The sequence below is a fragment of the Hoplias malabaricus genome, chromosome 9, assembly GCF_029633855.1.
Source record: "Hoplias malabaricus isolate fHopMal1 chromosome 9, fHopMal1.hap1, whole genome shotgun sequence".
In the NCBI taxonomy this organism is placed as follows: domain Eukaryota; kingdom Metazoa; phylum Chordata; class Actinopteri; order Characiformes; family Erythrinidae; genus Hoplias; species Hoplias malabaricus.
In genome coordinates this window covers 37,530,240-37,545,897 of record NC_089808.1, presented here as the reverse complement: position 1 = coordinate 37,545,897, position 15,658 = coordinate 37,530,240, and the positions used below count along the sequence as shown (strand labels likewise).

Genomic DNA, 15,658 nt, shown 5'->3' with positions numbered 1-15,658 from the left:
CCTAAATAAATAAAACGTAAATAAAATAAAACCACTGATTTTAAACAAATCAACATAACTGCTCCAGAACAGAGACCGGAGAAAGCCAGAACAGAACAGTGAAACTGGCTAAAAAAATGGTGATGTTAATATTTATGTAAACAAACATATCAGTAAACACATTAGGCAACACAGAGGCCAGCAAAAATGATTGAAAAAATGTCCATATATAGTATATGTAGATAATGTAATTACTGTGACAAGCCTATCTGTCACCAGTTCTATCATGTTGGCATACATGCTAGGACACCTCCAATCACATAAAAAGCCACCAACCTGGAAAGGTGAAGGCAAGCACTTGCTTCGGCTGAGACATATGGAGCCAGCCACCAACCTTTCTGAAAATGATATAATAACACTGAACCATTCAAGATGCCAAAGAAGAGCACCAACTTTCCAGATTTACCCAGATTACCTCATCTGACAGACATCCACATTGGTAAGCAGGAATGAGGAGAGAGCCGGACTATCCTACCTGGACTCACCTGGACTGCCAGCTTTAGATGGCTAGTGCACAGCTGATCTCCCTGTGAAAAGGCCACACAGATCTTTCACCACATGGGAGCACCTGTAATCAGAGGGCTTACCACATGGGACTTATTTTCTTACAATTTGCAACCAAATGTATAAACCATTCTCTTTTCCAGGGCTTTGGGAAAGTGGGAACTGTGGTGATAATGAGTTATTTATCTGTAAACGAAATGGTTCTGTCCCAGCCTATCATCCATTTATCGTCCCTGAGCTCCCCAAAGGAGGCTGTGCTCCTGACTGGATGAAATTTCAGACAAAGGTGATGGTAGTTTTTAATATGAAAATGTTGATTTTACTCTCAGCAACAATTTATCTCTGTAATTTGTCTCTATAATCTCTAATGGTCTTAATGTCTGAAGAGTGTAATATACTTGCTGTTACTTTGGTTGCATATGTAATGATTCTGTTTGCTTAAATACAGTGTTACAAAATAGGACAGGACCTGAAAACTTGGGAGGAAGCCAGATCATACTGCAGAAGTCTTGGAGGAACCTTAGCTTCTAGTAATAATAAATATATACAAGGTCAGACCCAGTTCATTGATCACAAACTTTGGTTATTATGTTGCTGATCTGTTCATGTCAATTAGATAAAAACATTACTACATTATCCATTGCTAAATATGAGTATATGACCACCATGACCAGTGCTAAGTGTCAGCTAGAGGGATACAAAGTCCTCCATCATTTGGCCCTGTAACAGTATTCTGCAGCTGTAACTGCATTCCCTCATGTGATGGTGCTTCACATGATGAGTTAATGTGGTGTATGTGATCCAGAACTAAATTAATTAAACAACAACAATCCCTGACATCATTCATATATTTGACTTTTAATCACACCTAATCATCACATCAATGTTCCAATATCTAGTCTAAGCCTTTCCATTAGAGTACATGCTTTAACTACAGCAAAGTGGAACAAAGCCCCTATCCATGGTTTACAGTCACGTGATTATTTAGGCACGGGCCTTACAGTGTGTAGAGTATTTTTTTTAAATATATTTTCTGTTGAACAATATTCTTGGGATAATTTAAGCTGGAACCACTTATCCAGTTCAGGGTTGTGGTGGTTCTGGAGCCTACCTGGAATCTCTGGGTACAAGGCAGGAACACCCCCTGGAGGGGGCACGAGTCCTTCACAGGGCGACACACACTCGATGATACATTCACTTACACATATGAACATTTATGAGTAGCCAATCCACCTATCAACTGTGGGAGGAGACTGTAGCACCCAGGGAGAACACAACACACTCCTCACAGACAGTCACCTGGAGGAAACCCACGCAGACACAGGGAGATCACAACAAACTACTCACAAGCAGTCACACGGAGTGGGACTGGAACCCTCAACCTCCAGGTTCCTGGAGCTGTGTGACTGCACCACCATGCCACCTTCTTGTGAAAATTTATTTTAAATTAAAAAAAATGTTTAAACTAAACCAGCTTCTCAAGGGCTACCTTCCTGCAGAGTTCTGGCCCTGTAGTATTAATAATAACAATAACAATAATAATAATAATAAGAAGAAGAAGAAATTTTAATATTTGCAATTATATGTCATTGAATAACGTACAACAAAATGTTTCCTCTGCATTTAACCCATGTGTGGCACACACACAAATGCACTAGGGGGTCACACCCATAGCCAGGGGGAGCACTTGTAGTTTCGGTTCCTTGCTCAAGAGCACCTGAGAGTTGAAACTAAATTACCTGGAGCATAACAGGTGACCACTAAAGTGTGACTCCTTACACGCCAGTGTCTTTAATTATTTAACATTGTCCTTTGTCCTCACTCTTTGTTCTAGCCTTCTTAACCTCAAAGATGGACGATGCCAACACCCCAGATTTATGGCATGGCCTGAATAATTTGGTGGAAAAAACAGTTCGATGGACAGATGGAAGTCGTTATGGTTACACAGCCTTTGCCAAATCAGCAGATGATCATCTTAAAGTAAGCTGGTCAATCCATTGGTTAATTACATTTTAATTAAGGGTTAAAATGTGACTTGAGTAATTCAAAGTAGCTACTAAACTAATATTTTTTTTTTTAACTTCTCTGAATTACAATGTGATTTTAAACAGAGATTTTTTATTTGGCACAGTCTTGTGTAAATGTGAAATCATTTAGGTTTACATTTTTTTTTAGTCTTTGCAAATATTTTACCATAAATTTTGTTTTTTAGCAATTTTTGACTAAAAGTTTGTGGACAGCTGCTCATTAAACATTTTTTCTTGAATCAAGGCTATTAATGAGTAATTCCCATTTGCAAACAGGAAGCATTATTTAGATAAAGCTTTACACTAGATTTTCAAACATACCTGTGAGTATTTGATAGTATACACTCACAAAACCATGAGTGAGGACAGGTACTGATGTTGGATTATTTGATATGGATTATAAATGCCACCCCCGCTCATCTCAGATAAACAAGAATAACATACTATTACTCCAGAGAGCACAGTTCCATTTCATTTCTATTCTATCCCTTTCATATTGTGTCTCCCTTCTTTCCTCCATTTCTCTACTATTTATTACATCAGACGTGTTACCCTGCATGCACTGTATTTCTTCAAATCTAGTTATTACGCAAATCTGGTTGTTATAGTTATTATTATTATCCTTGTTAAATGTAAAGTAACAACAATGCAATTACATTTATTATTATTATTATTATTATTATTATTATTATTAATGATTTGCATATAAATTAAATGCATATCTACAATGTTATTGAAATTCTCTTTCTTACAATATATGGGTGCTTGGAAAAGTGATCAGGTAAGGTTTATTTGGAGAATACATGACTATTACAATAGAGAAACAAGTATTCAGACTTCAGCATATATAATTTTAAAATGTCATTTATATTTTTTATTTATTAATATGAACAAAAATATTTCACAGATTTGAATCCAAGTGATGCCTCAGCTGCCCAAGCCCAGGGGTTTTAAAGAGCACAGTTGGCCACTTCCTAAGGGTGGATAGGCCATTTTTACTGTAGCTTGTCTATCAGTTGATCTCAACAGAAATTGTTCAGTGGCATTGCATCCAAAGGAGGAATCATATGCTAACTAACTCCTATCATAGGGCTGGTGGCACCCTTTGTGATATGTGGAGATTCCCTGATAGAGTGGAATTGTAGATGACTAATATTTAAGAAGAACATTCAGCCAAAATTTAGGGTAAACAAATTTAATAAATAAATATATTGTATATATGTACATAAATACTCTTGCTTTCTGGAGTTATCAGCTAAATTATAAACAACACACAAGTACAGAAATCTATTGAGCTATTGGCAACATTCTTGGAGCACTTTTGGGCACAGGTCTGGGGTGCCTCCATCCAGCAGAGCAGAGGGAGACAATGTGCACTTCCCAGGGCCGTCAAGGCCAAAGCCCTTGCTGTGTCTTTGTCTCAAGCATGGGTCAAATGATATAGCTGGTAATATTGGTAAAAGGGCAGAGAGTTTTGCACCCTCCTTGCTATAATCTATTCAAGCCTCTGAAGGTTTCTCTCAGGGTTGTTCACTTCTTCCTTTTACCATTTTTTGTGACACCTAGCCTTTCCTTTTGGTGTATTTTGTTACTTTCCCTGCCAAAACTGGTTGGTTGTAAAATTGCCTTTTCCCCCAGCCATTTATAGGCTTATACACACCTTCTATGGTATAGAGCATGAAGAAGCAGCAGGTGTTCTCACAGATTTCCTACCTGCTAAAATGTTCTCAATTAATACATGACTCACCCAGAGGTAAAACGGAACATAAAATAAATGACATGTTTCTGACCCTTTCAAATTATCATTGTGATTTCTATGCGTATGAAAATGTTATCAAGTTAGTCTATCATGACTCGAACCCATGTTAGAAGAATTCCATGCTGAGTGAGGCATTCACACGTATAACCCACTGCACGCTGTTCCTAGCTCGATCTTCTTCTTTTACTTATTCATAAATTTATATTTGTTTTGCTGATAGATGCTGTAAATGTATTAGAATAGCTTAAAGTCATTTCCTTTCTGTTCCAGTGTAGAAGCATTGATTTTTGTTGCTATAATAATTAAATTTATTATTCGTGTAATGTTTATTTTTAATATAGTGTAACATTTTTAATTCAACTAATGTTGTTTTGTGGTGGTGGTGATTATGATATGAATAGGTATTTACAGCCTAAATATTAAATTAATAATGTGCTTTCCTGCTTTCGAGTTTTTGCAAGTTTCCCACTGTGAAATCAGACAAAAATATCTGGAATCATTTGTAGTTCGGACTACGTTGATTCAAATCAAACTAATGTACAACAGGTTTGGGAAATGGTTAATTGGTTAATTTAACAATGCACTGTACCACGGTAGTTTAATGCTAGGCTCTGTCATTGTACAGGAAACACACCCGTGGCTGGCTCTAAACTCTAAACCTGATAAGCCATCACTGTTACACTGTGGTCAGGCAAAACAAAAATCTCAGAGACCATAAAAATATGAAATTGGTAGCATCATGATTAAAGCTTTTCCTTTGCAAATGTTACTGGGATTTTGCATATCATCAATAGGAAAATGAATGTACCAATATAAGATTGGCAGTTGATTTAAATCATATCAATCACAAAGACATTCTGTGATTATTTAGGATAAATCACATGTAAAAATACTATTATTTTTTGTTTGTTTGTTTGTTTGTTTTTTCGATGGGAAATTAAACAAATATGTAGTGTGTATACATGACAAACTGATTAGTAGTGTTTATGATATTTGGATTAGAATCTCTTAATTTGTTGAGTAAAAGTTTCAGGGAGAGAGATGATGATGATGATGATGTTGTAATTCAACAGTAGCAATGTTTACATCGCTAAATAAAACCACTAATACATCACTAGGCTCTGTAAAATTAGGGAATTTTCACTGTACCTGAAATTGAACATTTTTCTAGGATAACCTTTGTGGAGTAATGGGCGGCACACAAAGGGGGGGACTGGAACTGGGAAAGTGGTGGACAAAAGATTGCAAATATACCAGTGGTTACATTTGCAGTCGAGCTCTTGGTAAGTCTACACAATGATTGTGGAATAATTTTTGCATATTTTTCAACTGTTGTCATTTTTAAGTTTGGTAGATTAAAAAAAATGCCTTGTAATATATATACAGGGTGGGCCATTTATATGGATACACCTTAATAAAATGGGAATGGTTGGTGATATTAACTTCCTGATTGTGGCACATTAGTATATGAGAGGGGGGAAACTTTTCAAGATGGGTAGTGACCATGGTGGCCATTTTGAAGTCGGCCATTTTGGATCCAACTTTTGTTTTTTCAATGAGAAGAGGGTCATGCGACACGTCAAATTTATTGGCAATTTCACAAGAAAATATATACTTTTTTTCAGATCCTTCTATTGAACCAAGCTCCACAGAGGTTCCCAGAACATATATCAAGCTTGGAAATTCATTTTACATGATTGTCCAAAGAAATCTGACTTGGAAAGAAGCACAACAACATTGTGAGTCTGAGGGGTCAAACCTGGCCAGCATTCGAGAAGTCTTTGTCCAGTCTTACATTGAGCTGAAGACCTATGAACTTGGAAGACCCCTGTGGATTGGCCTTAACAATGAAGAGGTACTGTAGACGAATGTGTGAAACACTGGAAACAGACTAATGGTGCTTTTACACTGCATAGAACCTACACAACTCTACTCGACTCGGCACGGCTCTTTAGCTTTTCCACTAGCCAAACCTTGTACCTGGAACCGGGCAGGTATTCAATCCCAGCTCGCTCCGGGTTCTGACCATGCTGAGTAAGTACTAAATGGTGGTGCGTTAACCCTGCAGAGCACTGATTGGCCAGAGCCATGTCAATCACCACAAAATGCAGAGCTCATTCAAATCCAGCACAAATCACTGCTTGTAAAATCTCTTAAATTACAACAGCATTCACAATTATTTTTAGCGGACTCACAACATCAGCTTGTAACTTTACCTTGAGGTGTTTTGAAGAGGTTTAAATAATCCTTGGGTGGCCAACGAAAATATTTCCAGTGTAAACCAAATGTGCAATAACTGATCTGTGAAAACTGAAGCACGGAGCCATGTTCAGTCCAAAAAACAAAAACAACACACGACTACATGATGAGTAAACAGCGCCTAACCTTTCCGCTGCCATTGTTTTTTTTTTTTTTTTTTTTTGAAAAGCCAGTAATTCCTGTTAGAGACAGGGTTTTGCGACATCACCAGGTCCATTTCACGGGGGAGCCCTGCCAGTGGAAAAGCGACAAGCTTTAAGCGTGCCGAGCCGAGCTGTGTGAAGTCATTTGAACCCATTTGGTGGAAAAACGACAGAAGAGTTCAGGCAAGGTTCAAGACTGAACCTGATCCTTGTACATGATTTTGAGCCCCAACCAAAACAGGCCAGACTGGTACTGTTATATTTGAAACCATACCCCATCAAATGTATTGACAGAAAAGTTTATCAGTTGCTAAAAATTGCCTTGGATACAGTTCTGTCTTTCCTTTGTGACAGGGAAAGATGGGACTGGGCCTACACCCTGACATTTTGAAATTAATTGTTGGTTATATTCATGAACAGACAGATGGCTACTTCCAGTGGATTGACAAGTGGCATTTGAACATGGAGTATTGGTCTTCTAATGAACCCAAGATGGATAAACTGTGTGCTTATGCAGATGTAGGTGGAGTGTGGAAAACTGCCCAGTGCAATCTAACCTATTACAGCCTGTGTAAGAAATCAGAAGGTAAGTTGTGATAAGTGTAAAGATGATAGCATTCCTTTGTATCTGGGTTTTATTCTCCTTCTATTAGTTTGTAATTTTGTTCTAAACAGACATTTGAATAAACAAACACAATGTCTCCTTTTAACTGTTGTACACTAAGCAGCCTCAATACTAACACGATGATAGCAGAGTAGCAGCCTGACTTCAAATGTAAAATAAAGTTTTCAAATGTAAAATAAAGCTTCTACTATTGTCTCTGACAGCAATGGCACTCGTGCTGGAGTCACAAAATTTGAATTGAGAGTTGAATTTGGCTTGAGGGATTTGCGTTTTGAGTTCCCATCATTGTGCACTGCCTCTTTTTAATAACTTGATCTCCTTCACAGACATTGCTCCAACTCCACCAGTTCAGTATTCAGGTATGTGCCCCAGTGACACTGAAGAGGAACCGCCAATGGCATGGTTGCCTTTTAGAGGGCACTGCTATGCATTCATAAAGAGAAAGGTATCATGGACCACAGCCTCTGAAATGTGTATAAAGAGAGGTGAGAGCCATAATCAGGTTGTACATGAACACAACTTAAACATGCTTTTTTTTCTGGGAGGGGGGGGGGGGGTGGTTATACAATGCAAATGCAAAATAATACACATTTAATATAAATATAATACATTTAAAAAAATATATATATAACCTACATACAGAAGTGGCTTCTTTTTCCACAATAAACAAAGGTCGTCCCATTATTCCCTGTATTTATGGTTCCCTGCCAGTTTCAAAAGATATCTTATAACGTCCTACATCCAGCAGCACCAAAACCCCACTGTCTCTAGGAAAGTTAGAAAAATGCTAATTCTAGTTTTTTTTTACCATTCCATAAAATAATCAGGACCGTAGATTGTTCGTATACCAGTGTTTGTCAAATTTTCTATCATTCCCCACCTCAGACGAAAAGAAATTCACGCCCCACCTGTACCATATCGCCCCAAAAAATAGTAATAAAATACACATACACAAGTTTACAATTTTCCAATTTATTTAAATAATAACAACTTTTGTCATTAAATCAGTAGCTTAACATTATAACACCAGATAAATCATTAACATCAATGTTCCAACATTAAAAATACAGAAATTAGGCCACTAATTAAATTGTGCTTCAGTTTCTCACTTTTCAATCTGTGCATATATGAGCAGGGCGGCAGATAACGGATAATGGTTATAACGATGTGGAACAGCATTTGATTAACATTAACATTAGACAGTGAGGCTGTGTCCCAAACAACACACTATGGAAATTTACACTACAGAAAGCACTGATATATACACATACATTATAAATACATGTATACCAGTGGCGCATGCTGGTCTTTCAAGGAGGGGAAGCTCAATTTCGGCCTACATCATAAAATGTGTCGGTTTATTTATACGTAAATTCTTCCCTCCGTTCCTTTTCAAGAAAATTATCTGTGACCCTGTCGTACCAACAAGGCATCTTTTCCAGGGACTTGACTAGTGTCCTTTCAATGGCCAGCAGAGCTAGGCTACTTAAACGGCCTTGGCCCATGTGAAGTGTGTCCGTCTGTGAGTGCTTTGTGACGGTGGAGGGGCTCAGCAACACCCGCTGGACAGAAACTGCGATAGAAGTCAGAAAGAGTGATAGAAGTCAGTCTCCAAACACAAGCAGCTACAAAAAACTCCACCAGAAATAGAAGCAGATAAGAGGATTAAGAAAGTCTGGTTCAACTCAGAACAGAATGAAAATGTAATGCTCCCACGAATCTTTACACCAAATTATCGCTGATTCTCTGAATCACAAAGGGATTCAGCCTCAGACAGATCACCCAATCATCATGCAGAAGCTGAGTGCCCGGGCCAGCCGAGGCCAGCCCACTGCCCCATAGACCCCCAGAGACGCTGAGCGTCGGATGGGCGGGACAAAGCCCAGCATTTATCCAATGACTCGTCTCGTTTCCCTGCACTTCGCTGCTTCGCTATTGAACTCTGGATGCTCAGCGTCCTCACTGTTTAAAGCACTGTGAATCTGCGGGAAAGCCGTGTCTTTACCAGTGATAAGAAGCTGATTCTGAACAAAAGTTGAGTGCGTTGTAGTGCATATTTATTTACTGACATGTACACACAACAGAAAATATTTGATCACTTATTTTTTTTTTTTTTTTTACATGTTAGGGGAAGCTGATCTTCCCTTGCAGTCTTAGAGCAATCGCCTCTGATGTATAAACCAAATTCTGACGGTGAATAGGAGGCCAGTGAAGCTGATGATTGGAGCAGCTTTATATTTAAACAGGCACCTTAACAAAGGCTGAAATAAGACCCACCCTCACTGCCAAAACACGTTAAACACATTTTCAAAATAAAAAATTTGCACACATTTTTAATGCCTGGATTCTCTCTGATGCAAGTGGCGCCAAGGCAAGAGTAAACAAGAGTGGACTTAAAGTGCATGTCTGTCTTTTGGATCTAGACAAGTTAAAAAATGATGTAATCTTATTACATATTACTTCTTCTTCTTCTTCTTCTTCTTATTATTATTATTATTATTATTATTATTATTATTATATTTACTTATTGGATCTTTTGTTACTAAAGTAGATAAATTAACTAATTATTGTTTTTTCACACTTTTGCATGTACTACATACTTACTTAAATTTAAATGCCTTGGTTACAGTTATAGAAAATGATACATTTTTCTTAATAGGAGCAAATCTTGTCAGCATTCTGGATCCAATGGAGGCTAAGTTCCTGGAGATGAACTTCAGGCAGCTTAGATATGATTATAGACAATTCTGGATTGGCCTCTACAAGAACCATACAGGTAATACTGCAATCAAAGAACAGTTTTCAAATGCCATTAATGAATAGAGAGGCTTCCCTCATTGTACAGTTAGGGACTCAAGACTCACAGCTTGTCTCAGTCTTCAAATTTGGATTTTCAGCTTGGATTTCATATTTTAAATTCAGAAGCAATAATCACTGAGAGAAGACTCACGTGCGGAACTCATCATTCTCTGATAGACAAGACTACTAGCAGTAGAATAAATAACTCCTTTCCTTTCAGGGAACCTCGGTGTATATACATATAAAGCATAGTAAAAAGTTACACAGACCATAACCCTGAGTGGACAACAGGGATTAAATTTCTCTTTTGCAACAATGGATTTCCGTTACCTGGTCAGCTGTGTCATGCTTTTGACAGTTGATGAGGTGCCATGTATTGTGATGTGTTTTAAATGTCTTGTGTATGTCTAAATAACAGAGGATTAGAAAAAGTGACAATTGGCTGAAAGAGAATTAGCCTTCAAAGAAACGATTTCAAGAATTAGGGAACCTAATTTATATTATAATGGAGAGTTCCAGCACGAGTCCCATTTTCAAAAGACCAGACTTGCCTCTAAAAGTAGACTAAGTCCATTTTACTTTTAGAGCGCCGTTGTGCTTTGCACATTTTAGTGGTTTCCCTGCTATAACATCTGCAACTCTGACAGGACTAGTGCTTTAACTGTTTAGTTTAATGATTAGTTGATTAGTTGATGAGCTGGGAGAGGGGAACGCTTCCTTGAAAACTCCCTCCATTCAAACTTTAAAGGAAATGTAGCAGAAATATAAGCAACACCCCTGCTGCATTGTACCATCTGTAACATTCGTGACTGCTCCAGCAACATCAAACTATGATTTGATCTGAAAAAATGGTTAGTAAAATGGATATATATATATATATATATATATCTTGAAAAGGCTATTAAGTCAGCTGTCTTAAGTCTACTGTTTTTTAAAAGGATTTTGTGTGTGATCTCCTTAGGACGCTGGCTCTGGGTGGACAACAGTGTGCTGGATTACAGTAACATGTACGACATGATGGGCCAAATTGAATTACCTCATTATAAGGATTATGAGGACAGCCTTCACTGTGTCTTAGCCTTAACCACATCCAGCTTATGGCCAAAAGAGAGCTGTGACCATCTTGCACCATTCATCTGTAAAACAGCCAAAGGTACATTTCAAGGCAGTGGTGTGTGTGTTCAATATTCATTAAAAAAATTCAGCATACAGAATTCTGTGATCTGTTCATTCTCTCTGACTGGACAAATGTACAAAGCAATGTCTTCCAATGGAATGTCTGTTAGGAGTTCTCTCTGTGTCTGTGTGGGTTTCCTCCGGGTGCTCCAGTTTCCTTCCACAGTTGGTAGGTGGACTGGCTACTCAGTGAATGAGTCAGTGAATGTGTGAGTGTGTGTTGCACTGTGAAGGACTGGCGCCCCCTCCAAGGTGTGTTCCTGCCTTGCACCCAGTGATTCCAGGTAGGCTCCAGACACACTGCAGCCCTGAACTGGATAAGCTGTTACAGAAAATGAATGAATGTTTTCCCTGAACAACTTCATAATGTTTGTCGGTATAAACAAATATTGAATTTGATCCCTGATCCCTGTGAAAAGTTGGAAGGGAGCAAAATAAGAGAAAAGTTTATAGAAAATTTGCAATGTGAATATGAATGGTGTAATATGAGCATATACAAAAGTCTCAGTCTTCAAACAGGACGTTTCAAGGTAAGATCATAAAGAATTTAGGTCTTTCGTCTTCTACTGTACATAGTGTGAAAAGTGAAAAATCAAGAGATTTCTCAGTCTGTGTTATGCAAAGTCAGAAATGAAGAGAATAGAATCAAGAAGAGAATAATCATACATTGGCAACCACAGACTACTTAGCAGCTCATAAATCCACAGATTCATCCATAGAGTCACATATTGCTGATGGACAGTTCCTGCACCAACCAGAGTCGGTATAGGATCGGTGACTCAACTAAATATTTATTATTTTCACATGTAAGCCTTGTGTTTACACTTGCTCAGTATAAAGTATTTCCTCATCGTTTTCTTAGCCTTATTAAGCACACTCTTGTGTTTTTATCATTCTTTTTTCTAACCTTTTGCATTGTTTTTCATTGTCTGTTAACACTTATCCAGTTCAGGGTCGCGGTGGGTCTGGAGCCTACTCGGAATTACTGGGCGCAAGGCGGGAACACACTCTGGACACCAGTCCTTCACAGGGTGACACACACTCACACATTCACTCACACCCATGGACACTTTTTGAGTCACCAGTTCACCTAAAAACGTGTGTTTCTGGACAGTGGGAGGAAACACAGGGAGAACACACCAAACTCCTCGCAGACAGTCACCCGGAGTGCGACTCGAACCCACAACCTCCAGGTCCCTTTTCATTTTCATTTGTAAGATAACTAAAGGTACATTGACACCACATGGGGCCCTACCTTTGTCTCAATGTCTTTGTATTCTGTTTGTAGGAGTTAATGACAGTAGATTTGTCTGTCAGTAATTCAATGTGATAATGAGAGAAATGCCTGCATTCTAATCAAGTTTTCATCTATTTCTTTAAACAGGAAAACACAATTTTCCTAAACGATATAACGAAATAAGATCCTAAACGAGCGATTAATGGGTGATCACATATGATCTAAATATAAATCTAATCAAAGCTTTTGTTTTCTCTGCAGTTATGTTGCAACCCATGAAAATTGTGAGCACAGGTAATTATAATTTAGGTACATAATATTAGTTTTCATTTCGCGCAAAGAAAGTTGTTCATAAACCCGGAATCATCAATTGTTCATTTCTGTTGCTAAACACAATAACATGCTGTTACCTGGTCAATGCTATTGCAGTGTTCAGAATAACCCACCACCCAAATACCTGCTCTGTGATGGAAAGACGGTAAAGTAAAAGTTGGCTAACAATTTATGCAGAGCAAAAGATGGACTACACCAATGTATCTTAAGTAATATACACTGCTTACTTAGTCTGCACTGAAGGGTCATTTTAAAATAAACTTTCTAAAAACTGTACATTGCTCCCAAATAGTGCAGAGTTCTCAGTGATGGCTCTGTCATCAGGAGTGTCACTCATCACATTGCTAAACAATGCAGGTGTTTTTTTAAAGATCTGGGTGGCGTTGTACTTGAAGCATGTCATGTTTACCAGTGGTTTGAACAGAAGCTGTGGCTGACTTTTGATTCAGAGGAAAGATATGACTGTCTCATTCTTCCAGGTTGGTAGTGTGGACTGTACAATTATGTCTCACTGTCTCACAAGTGGAACTGGTAGAGATTAAATTTAGGAGGAATGGCTGTAAATCTAACCCATGATTCTGAAGTACTATATGTGTAATTGTCTGTTTTCTTGCTTGAAAGTTTTCATGTCATACTAGTAATACTGTCATATAGCTGACTTTTCACATGGGCCACATGGGGAATTTAATACTATGTCTGTGGTGCTGGTAATTGCACTGCTGTGTGTTCTGGCTGGATTGGCATCCATCTACCGCAGATTCTCTAATAGATGAACTGCAATCCACTATGTGTTTATTGTTTATATAATTAAATTGTTTAACACATTCACATACTGAATATCACTGTACTAATATTGCTTTTATCCTAGTTTTACAGACAAATATTTTCTTTTTCTTAATGTTTATTCTTTGCATGTTGAGAGGATGAGGATCTACTGTCCAAACCTGGAAACATTTTAATATGGATACACATACTGAATATATTTACCAACAATAAAAGTTCTGCATTTTAGAAGTCTTGCAGAGTTCATATGTTCATTTTTCACATATAATTTCCCCCACTTTATCGCACACTTGGTACTAGCTGTTATTCCACAGTTTCTTTAAACCTGACACTTCTCAGACATAGCTCAATTTGTTATTGTCATGCAAAAGCAAAAACTGTTTCTCAAAGTAAAAATTGATAGAGCTGTTTGTGTGGACAGGCCTAAAATGATTAGTGGGAAACATTGGGAGATTTGACCTGAAATGTTCTCAGTAGATCATACGGAAAAAAGTCCCATTTAAACTCAGGTATTTGATTTATATCTATTATTTTTATATTTATATATTCATTTCATTATATTCATTTCATATTTATATATATATTTTTTGTCATTGGGTCTTTAACTATTTGAATTTGACCTGTAATGGTCGGCTCTGGTGCTGGGCCATCTCTGACCACCAGAGAGAGACATTACTCCAACCCTGGAGCTAATCAGACTCAATGTCGCACACATGTCCAAAAGACAGGTGAAAGAGCTTCATGCTGGGTTAATGTCTCTACTACAGGTCAAAAGATACTGCCGATAATTTGGTAAAAGGGCTAAGAGCTTTTGTACTTCCTCCTTCTTTTCTTTTTTTGAGTGTCTAAATATTTATCCCTGGGTTTTTTGCGTCTCTCTCTCTCTCTCTCTCTCTCTCTCTCTCTCTCTCTCTCTCTCTCTCATACAAGCAAAAAAAAAAAAAAAAAAAAACAAAACAAAAAAAAAAACTCCCCCACCCCCCATTTTGCTTGGGTTGCCTTTTTTTTTTACTCTGACAGCTTTTGTTCTTTTTTTGTTCTGACTGCTCTGAGATCTAGCAGAAATGCACCCCCCACCCCCCCAGCTCTCATTTCGTAAGTGTGGAACTGTAATAACTGTGACTCCATTTAGTGAAACATTCCCTTATTTCTTTAGTAATGTACTATATGTTGCTGGTACCAGACCATCCTCAGGGATATTGACAGCATGGATAAATCAAAAATTATTGGATGACCAGTTTATCAGCAGAAGACTGCACATATGACCTTGCTTGCGCTCGGCCTCACTCTGTCTCTCTCGCTCTGTCTCTCTCTTTCTCGCTGGGTGGCACCAGCGCTTCCCTTTTGCTGGCTTAGTGCATGCTTGTGGAGATGGAATTTGCCTGGAAATGCTGTTCACTATTTCAACAGTATGGATTGAATGGTTTAGGTGAGCATTGGTTTCCGCTCTTTCAGTTGGCATACAATAAGTACATGCAAGGGCAACCAAACATTAAGCAAAAATAGTTGATATAGCATATCAGAGATCTTCTAAGTGATGTAGCAGTGCGTATTAACATTGGCTAGTTAAGTCTGCTTTCATGAAGTAATCCAAATTATTAGCATCAGAGAGTGTGCTGGAATTATTGTTGGAGTTATATGGCTGGTTACATTTAATAAGGGAGCTGTAACCTCTAATAAATGGAACCAGTATGTAATTGCATTTATCCTGAATATAATGTCTATGAGCACAAGCATATACTAGACTAAGTTTGATTCAATGGATGACCATCTCTTTTCTGGTTTTTGTCCCCAAAATTCAGGGCAATAAGCCAATGGTTTAAATTATTTTTGGAGGAAAAAAATTACAATAACATTAGATTTTCCAAAAGCCCCAAAATTGTCTATAATTTACTTTATATGCTATAATTTACTATAAGTTTTAATTTAAAAATAAAAAATTATTTATAATTTAAATATTTTGTTGTTGTTTTT

The 15,658-nt window shown here is 37.8% G+C and overlaps 1 pseudogene; it reads left to right on the top strand.

Moving 5' to 3' along the window:
• The window catches only part of LOC136706686 (macrophage mannose receptor 1-like), a 32,055-nt pseudogene extending 18,381 nt beyond the window's left edge, over nucleotides 1-13,674 (top strand).
• The last annotated feature ends 1,984 nt before the right edge of the window (nucleotides 13,675-15,658 follow it).